Source organism: Notothenia rossii, assembly GCF_949606895.1.
Source record: "Notothenia rossii genome assembly, chromosome: 8".
NCBI classification, from domain to species: domain Eukaryota; kingdom Metazoa; phylum Chordata; class Actinopteri; order Perciformes; family Nototheniidae; genus Notothenia; species Notothenia rossii.
This window is the reverse complement of record NC_136906.1, coordinates 38,572,296-38,580,566: the sequence shown is the minus strand read 5'-3', so window position 1 is coordinate 38,580,566 and position 8,271 is coordinate 38,572,296. Positions and strand designations below refer to the sequence as shown.

The 8,271-nt window shown below is 40.7% G+C and overlaps 1 long non-coding RNA gene across 1 annotated transcript; it reads left to right on the top strand.

The window, feature by feature from the left end:
- Positions 1-625: 625 nt before the first annotated feature.
- On the top strand, positions 626-2,592 carry LOC307016070. The gene is made up of 3 exons (XR_013801747.1): positions 626-756; positions 1,870-1,909; positions 2,384-2,592. It is a non-coding gene; the product is annotated as an uncharacterized lncRNA (long non-coding RNA).
- The last annotated feature ends 5,679 nt before the right edge of the window (positions 2,593-8,271 follow it).

Here is an 8,271-nt window from a genome sequence, read left to right as displayed (position 1 = left end):
AGCCATGCTTACCCGACCCGATGACAAGAACAGAAAGACCGGATGAACGAGCCCCCAAATATGTTACGCCCAGACCTAGGGGAACCTAGGCGCAGCATAAAATGCACTCTCCCCACTTTTCCCACTCCCAAGAACACGAGAAAGCATTTGGTACATTTATTTACCTAAAATTATTACACACCGGAGTAGCAAAACCACAAAACAAAGAAAGCTTTTAACACAAAATCTTACCTATCAAATGAGAAAAATAAACATACAAAAATCTTACCTACTCTAATGCAAAAAACAGGAGAAAACGAATTATCCAGAAGGAAAAAAGAAAGGGTTTTGCACTCCTCAGCAAAATAAATAAAGCGTGTCTAACAAAGACAGGTTTAGTAGCTTTTCTCACAACATGGGAGAAAGGACCGGCATACGGTATAACTCAGCAATCAGTGTAACAGGACAGACATCGCAGCGCAAATGTATGTTGGGAGTAGGAGAAGTCTAGTCGGAGAGAGGCCGAGGAACTGCACGGCTGCTGTTAAATATCCTCTCTTCTTCAGGTGGACCAATCAGCAGGTTGAAGGTAGCTAATCAGCTTAACGAGCACCACCTGTTGCTCACACACGCACACACACACACTCATAGACACAGGAGGGAAACATTTCCACACACCTGACCTAACGTCCCAGGGTCGTAACAAAACACAAAGGATTGGATCCAGCGCTACGTCATCATTACAGCGAACATTTCACTTTGTTCAATGACATGAAGGTATGTAGAGTTCTATTTCTATGTCATTAGCATATCATTCCTGATATTTCAAGCATGGCAAACAATAGCCTTTGATTCATTTAAAATGTATCTTTAAATCATGTTATTTTAAATGTTATATAACATTTTCAAATATATACAGTATGTTTGGCAAGGTATTCTATGTCTGCAACGCCTCAAATGTAACATTCATTCAGCGCATTGTTTTTCACAGTGTAATATATATATATGATGATTACCTCAGACAGATAAAGCTGATTTATGTAATATAGTTAACAAACACAATTGGTACTTAATATAAATACATTTGGATATTTAGTTTAAGCAGGTCTTTAAGTGCGTTAACAAGATGATGTAACTCATCTCTCTCATTCAGATTAATGTGGTCTTTTTTTTTGCTTCTTTGCCAAATGCCGCTTTGTCATATGTCCTGTTTGAATTGCCGTACGTAGCTGTCCAATAATATGGGAGACCAACTCGCACTTGCGCAGTGCAAATCGGGCAGACATGCAAATCTTCATACATATATTTTCACAGAGGGGGTCAAGGGAGAAATACATAAAACAATTAAGGAACATTATTAGTTTACAATTAGCAAGTTTCACACATTGTTAGGTCTCATATTGTTAATTTCCTCTATGTTTTTTATATTCAGACAGAGGAGATCATCCAGCGCATTGAAAACATCCTCTCACTGCCTCGAACTGTAGCTAAGAAGTAGCTTTATATATCAGGGGTCCTTTTGCCAGAGGTGAGATGATAGGTATTGGTAAAATAACTATAGTTAAATAACATAAAACACAGCATAAGCCTCATTTCAATGTCAGATTTCAACATGCTTTTAATTACAAATATATTTGTTTAAAGGTTTTTATTCAGTGGATGTCACAGGAAAGAAAAATCTGCCGCTACCAGGCAGAAAGTGTGCTTCTGAAGTGCACATCCAATAGAAGGACCAGGTATAGCCCACTTGCATTGTAGGCAAACATGCCTATGTGCAACATCAATAAATCCATTCTGCCAGGGACATGTAGTAGTTTTGCATATCAAGATTACCTTAATGTAATGAAGGAATGTCACCAGTTTCTTGACAAATAATTTCCCTTTTTCCAGAGCTGACATGACAGTAGATGAGGCTCACATACCAGAAGAGGTAAGGATTTTACAAAACACCCACAAAATATGAACTCAAAAAATCTATTATGTGAATTTCGGCAACCTTTTTATATATATAAAAGCAGTGTGTGTGCTTTGTAGGCAAAGATACAGGAAGATGTTATAGTTAGATTAGCAGTGAATTTTATTTCTTCCATTCACTAAAAGATCATGGTATATTTGCTGGTATTCACAATAAAAATGGTAGGGAACTACTATTCATTTAAATTCAAATCCAACACACAACAACAACAACAACAACAACATTTCTTAGGTTATAATGTTATTGAATATAAAGCAAGCCTTTTCAATGATATGTCAATCTCGATTAGCAATCTCTGGTTATATTTGATGCAAAGGTTTGTTTTAATTATTCAATGAAATTAGAAGTTGAGGTAAATCTGGTTATTTACTAGATTTACATTTTACATTTTTAAGCATTAGTTAAAGTAAATGTATTTCATTCTTGCAGGAAAACATCTTTATAACACATATGAAGGCTGCTGCTGTTTGGTGCCAAAACACAGTTTTTGAGGAGGGACTCAAGTTGCCCTCTTTCCTGTTCATGGATAAGGACAACCAAGCGCAAAGCCTACAAGCACTGAAAATTTGGCAAGGGGAGACGGATGAGCATGACTCCCCACACGAGCTCTTCACCTTTGCATTTGACAAAAGAAACGATTACGAAAAGTTCTGTCAAGAACTTGAACAATATAAATTGTTCGCCAGTTTCTAAACGCAATAAAAGGGTCGATAAAAAAGCATGCATTGTGTCTTGATTTTTAATATACTGTCATGATTGTCTTAACGGAATAACATGGTTTGTTTAGATTCACTGATATCAATATCTAATAAGAATAATCTGAAGCATTTCAATAAAAATGTTCAACCAGAATTAAAATATTAAACAACAAAACAGATACAATGACATTAATCTGTTTAGTAACAACGAAAATAATACAAATTAAGTACATATGCCTGGATTTAAAATAACACATTTATACATGTGTACAATCAAATATAACTGTCCTTTGCCTCATTTATCAAATATAAATCTTAGCATCTCACTAGCAGTGGCAACTGCAATCAGTTACAGCTGCCCTAAGTCTGTAGCCAAGTCTAATAACATATTGTACACGTTGCTGTGTCAATACAGATATTTATTTTTTAGTTATTTGTCTTTACTAGTAATAATACACCTGGTTATCGTAGCAAGCAGTGGAAACTCCCCTCAAGAAGCGACAATTGCCAAGGGCTTGCGTTGCAACGCTCACTCGCCAATATTTCTTTTTTTATTACAATATAGGCCTATGTTTAGCCTACTATCATAGATAAAGCAAGTTTGTTTATTTTAGCAAACCACGTAGGCTACTCAAAGTAAAATTGAATAGAAAGGATAATTTATTATCTTTTTGAAAAATAGAAATCGCACATCAGTCCTGTGTACAGATCAGTCCGATAAAGTCATGCCTAAACAACACACTCTCACTCCATTATCGTCTAGGAGCGAAGTTTGGTCAGGGTCCCGTGGCGTGCAGTTGTGACGCTCCTTGGCTCCTTCAGCTTCATAAAGGGATGCAAATAGCTTTCAACTGATTGCAATGTATTCCCATCTGCTGCGGGATTTAACGCTCATGGAAGCACGGCATTCGTTTGTGTCGTCTGCCCCGAAAGGCAATGTGAGCGTCCATTCCCATTGGATAACGGAGAATTGTACAACCGGAAGTAAGTATTCCCCTTACTGTCGATTGATTTTACAGTGATATCTGCACTGCTCATCGACTAAAAAACACCAGATTATCTTTGTTAATTACACAACATTGATTGGTTTAAATTGTGTGCAATGCTTTTGTATTTTTCCCCTTCGATTCGGAGAAACAAATATTTTTTCGGAGTAAAAGATGGCAGAAGACACTACACTACCCAGAATCCCCAGCTATTGTTTAGGACTACACCATCTGCTCTGTTTGACAAACCCCGTGATAAGTTCTCAAGCTCTGTGATTGGTTGACCTCCAACTGCATTCCATATATAAAAAAAAACATTTCGTAAAAGATAAAATCATACTTTATTCAGCAGTGCTTGCTTTACTCTTTGAAAGTCATCACATGAATGCATTGTTTTTTTTACACATCTGTCGTAGTTCTTTATTTTTTATTTTATCTACAGAGATCGGGCTCAGAATAGACCGGAAACTATTCTTTTACCGTTCGGTTTGAATTTCACAATAAAGTTAGTAGTAATATTTTGTTTTGATATTATTTTTTTTTATTAACTACTAGACCGCTGGGTCATGTTAAAACCATCTTTTCTGTGTTGCTGTGGGTTTTTTCCATCGCTTTTGTGTTAAAAATATCAAAACAATAACTAAATATATCCGTCGTAAACTAAACCAGAAACAGCAGTATATTTTATTTTGTTAACACTGTAAACTTGACAGCTTTTGAACCCAAACCACCTACTGGTTAAAGAACGTTATTACACGTTTAAAGTAATGCAATGCAGATAGATTGTGCTACCTGCTTGAAATGGGATGGAACCACGGCAGACTGTCCAAAACTGGATTTGAACGGGTCCACCGCGTCCCCGCCTCCCCCACCCCGTCTCCAGAACTACACATGCTGGCTATTGTGTTTCGCAACATGTTCTCTATCTATGGCACGTCTCTACTGGGAGTTGTAGTTTTAAAAGACGTTTTCGTATTTCCCATAATAAGAAGTTGCCAGTATACTGTGTATATCCCTGGAGGTTTAGGGGATAGGAAACACTCAAATTTAAAACATATAATTAATAAATGGGTGAAAATTGCTTGTGCCCATAACTGGCAGCATTAATATATATACCCACATGCCAGCTATGTCAGAAGAGCTTTATTTAACAGCTGGTCTTATGCTTGTGACCCCTCCTGTTGTCAATTGATCACATTACATTACATTAATTGATAAGCCTGAAACATGTACTTGTCAAGGTTCAGAGGCAAATTTTGCAAATATGGCAGTAGCCATCGATCATCTTAAGATAAGATATACTTTATTGATCCCAAGTTGGAAACATTTGCGTTACATCAGCATATGTAACAGTTGTAAATATGCAGTGGTGTTTATTTGTAAATCATTTAGTATAGTCACACAAATTCTGTGTTTTATATTTAATAATTCTGTGTTCTTTATTTATTGATTGTTCAATACCTGACAAGGCTGGAGATGAAATATCTATATACATCATATAAGAGTATAATACATATATATAATATCAGTTCAAATAAGTGCTTCAACATAGTTAACATTGCTGGAGGTATGCACAAATATTGATAAATGTCTTGTAATGCACTATTGAGGTACCTGCCACCCAAGTTTTTCATTCATTGTATAACTACACCGTTTGTATATATAAACCTTAGAAAATCTTGAAAGGGATGTGCAAAATAGTCATTATATACAGTCTTTAATTAACTATTAGTAGAGAATAACGAGTAATGAATATACTTTATAGGGATCCTATTAATATCTAATAATAAAAATAATGAAATTCAATAACATGCTTTAACCACCAGTTGTCCCTTTCTATCAGCTGTGCACCTTTATGGTGTAAATACAGCCTATCTACCAATTGGATCAAATGTAAAAGTCAGCCAAATTAGTGTTGATCCTGCAAGGAGACGTGTTGTGTGAAAAGAAATGTAAGATGTTGTTTAATTGCTGATATATTTATGATCCACGTCACGTTTTCAGTGTTGGCGGCAGTTCCTCATGTTTGTCTAGAAGTCTTCTCATCAGGGCTCTATAAATAGAAAACTACGGCAGATATGTAATATTTAATGCAGCCGAACCGTGTATGACAATGCCGTTATGTGATGACTTTCAAAGAGAAAAGCAAGCACACTCGGAATAAAGTATTATTTAAAAAAATATATATTTTCGGCCTGTTTCCGGTATTTGTTAATGATTATGTGATGTGAGATGTGAGACTGGAATTGCACCGGTGAAAATAACGTATCTTTAGACGCGGATTTTGTTAAACTAATACGTTTGCGCTGTGGACCAACACTATACATTGACGGGGAAAGGGGTAGCAATAAAGATAACAACATTAAACAGTTAAACAACATAACAGAAATAATATCGATAGCAGCGTCCCTAGCAACCACCTTGGTAACAATGAAAACGTTCTATGGACGCAATTTCCTGAAGTAATCTTCGTAATAACTAGCAAAGTAAAGATCATGTACATCCACTGCACACATAATCTGAAATAATAACTCATATTTCTCGCATCAAATGACATCAAAACGCATTTTAATGGCCAAACTAACTTTAAAATAGGCATTTTCCACCGAGAATAAAACGAAGTTCGGCCATGTTTTTTTTTTCTGCAGGGAGAAATTTGAAGATCACGTGACATAGACGCCAGCCTTTGGAATGAATGGTGAAAAAAAACGGGGTTTGTCAAACAGAGCAGATGGTGTAGTCCTAAACGATAGCTTGGGATTCTGGGTAGTGTACTGCCATCCTTTACTCCGAAAAAATATTTGTTTTTCCGAATCGAAGGGGAAAAATACAAAAGCATTGCACACAATTTAAACCAATCAATGTTGTGTAATTAACAAGGATAATCTGTTGATGAACCTGGGGGCTGTGTTGTCTGGAACCTTGTGTTCCTGGTAGGGTCTCCCATGGCAAATTGGTCTCAGGCAAGGGGCCAGACTAAGAGTGGTTCACAAGACCTCATGAAAGACGACACACGAAGTGAGGATACCCGGCCCGGAGGAAGCCCGGGGTCCCCTTCTGGAGCCAGGCCCAGAAGGAGGACTCGTCAACGAGCGTCTGGTGGCCGGGCTTGCCATGGAGCCCGGCCGGGCACAGCCCGAAAAGGCGACGTGGGCAACACCTCCGCTTCTCCGTCCCGCGGGCCCACCACCTACGGGAAACAGCGATGGGGTCGGGTGCGCTGCCAGAAGGGTGGCAGTGAAGGCAGAGGGTCTCGACGGACCAGACCCGGGCGACAGAAGCTGGCTTTGGGGACGTGGAACGTCACCTCTCTGGGGGGGAAGGAGTCGGAGCTTGTGCGGGAGGTGGAGCGTTACCAGTTGGATCTGGTTGGGCTCACCTCTACGCACAGCGTCGGCTCTGGAACCTTACTTCTGGATAGGGGTTGGACTCTATTCTTCTCCGGAGTTGCTCAAGGTGTGAGGCGCCGGGCGGGTGTGGGGATACTCACAAGTCCCCGGTTGGGTGCTTCATTGTTGGAGTCTACCCCAGTGGACGAGAGGGTTGCCTCCCTACGCCTGCGGGTTATGGGGGGGAAAACTCTGACTGTTGTGTGTGCTTATGCACCGAACAGCAGTTCAGAGTATACGGCCTTCTTGGAGACCCTGGAAAGAGTCCTGTATAGGGCTCCTGAAGGGGACTCTTTAATCTTGCTGGGAGACTTCAACGCACATGTGGGCAATGATGGAGACACTTGGAGGGGAGTGATTGGGAGGAACGGCCCCCCTGATCTGAACCGGAGTGTTGGTTTGTTACTGGACTTCTGTGCTAGTCATGGATTGGCCATAACAAACACCATGTTCGAACATAAGGATGCTCATAAGTGTACGTGGTACCAGAGCACCCTAGGCAGAAGGTCCATGATCGATTTTGTAATCGTATCATCGGACCTGAGGCCGTATGTTTTGGACACTCGGGTAAAGAGAGGGGCGGAGTTGTCAACTGATCACCATCTGGTGGTGAGTTGGGTCGAGTGGCGGGGGAAGCCTCTGGATAGACCTGGTAAGCCCAAACGTTTAGTTTGGGTGAACTGGGAACGTCTGGAGGAGGCCCAAGTTCAGGACGCCTTCAACTCACACCTCCGGCGGAGCTTTTCGGGCATTCCTGTGGAGGTAGGGGACATTGAACCAGAGTGGTCGGTGTTCAAAGCCTCTATTGCCGAAGCCGCGGCGGGGAGCTGTGGTCTCAAGGTCCTAGGTGCCTCAAGGGGCGGTAACCCTCGAACCTCCTGGTGGACACCGGTGGTCAGGGAAGCCGTCCGACTGAAGAAGGAGGCCTTCAGGGATTTGTTATCCCGGGGGACTCCCGAGGCAGTTGCAAGGTACCGACAGGCCCGAAGGGCAGCAGCCTCAGCCGTGGCCGAGGCAAAGCAGCGGGTGTGGGAGAAGTTCGGAGAAGACATGGAGAAAGACTTTCAGGCGGCACCAAAGTTGTTCTGGAAAACTGTCCGACACCTCAGGAGGGGGAAGCAGGGAACCATCCAAGCTGTGTACAGTAAGGATGGGACGTTGTTGACCTCAACTGATGGAGTGTTAGGGCGTTGGAAGGAGCACTTTGAGGAACTCCTGAACCGGACAACTCCGCCCTCTATGTT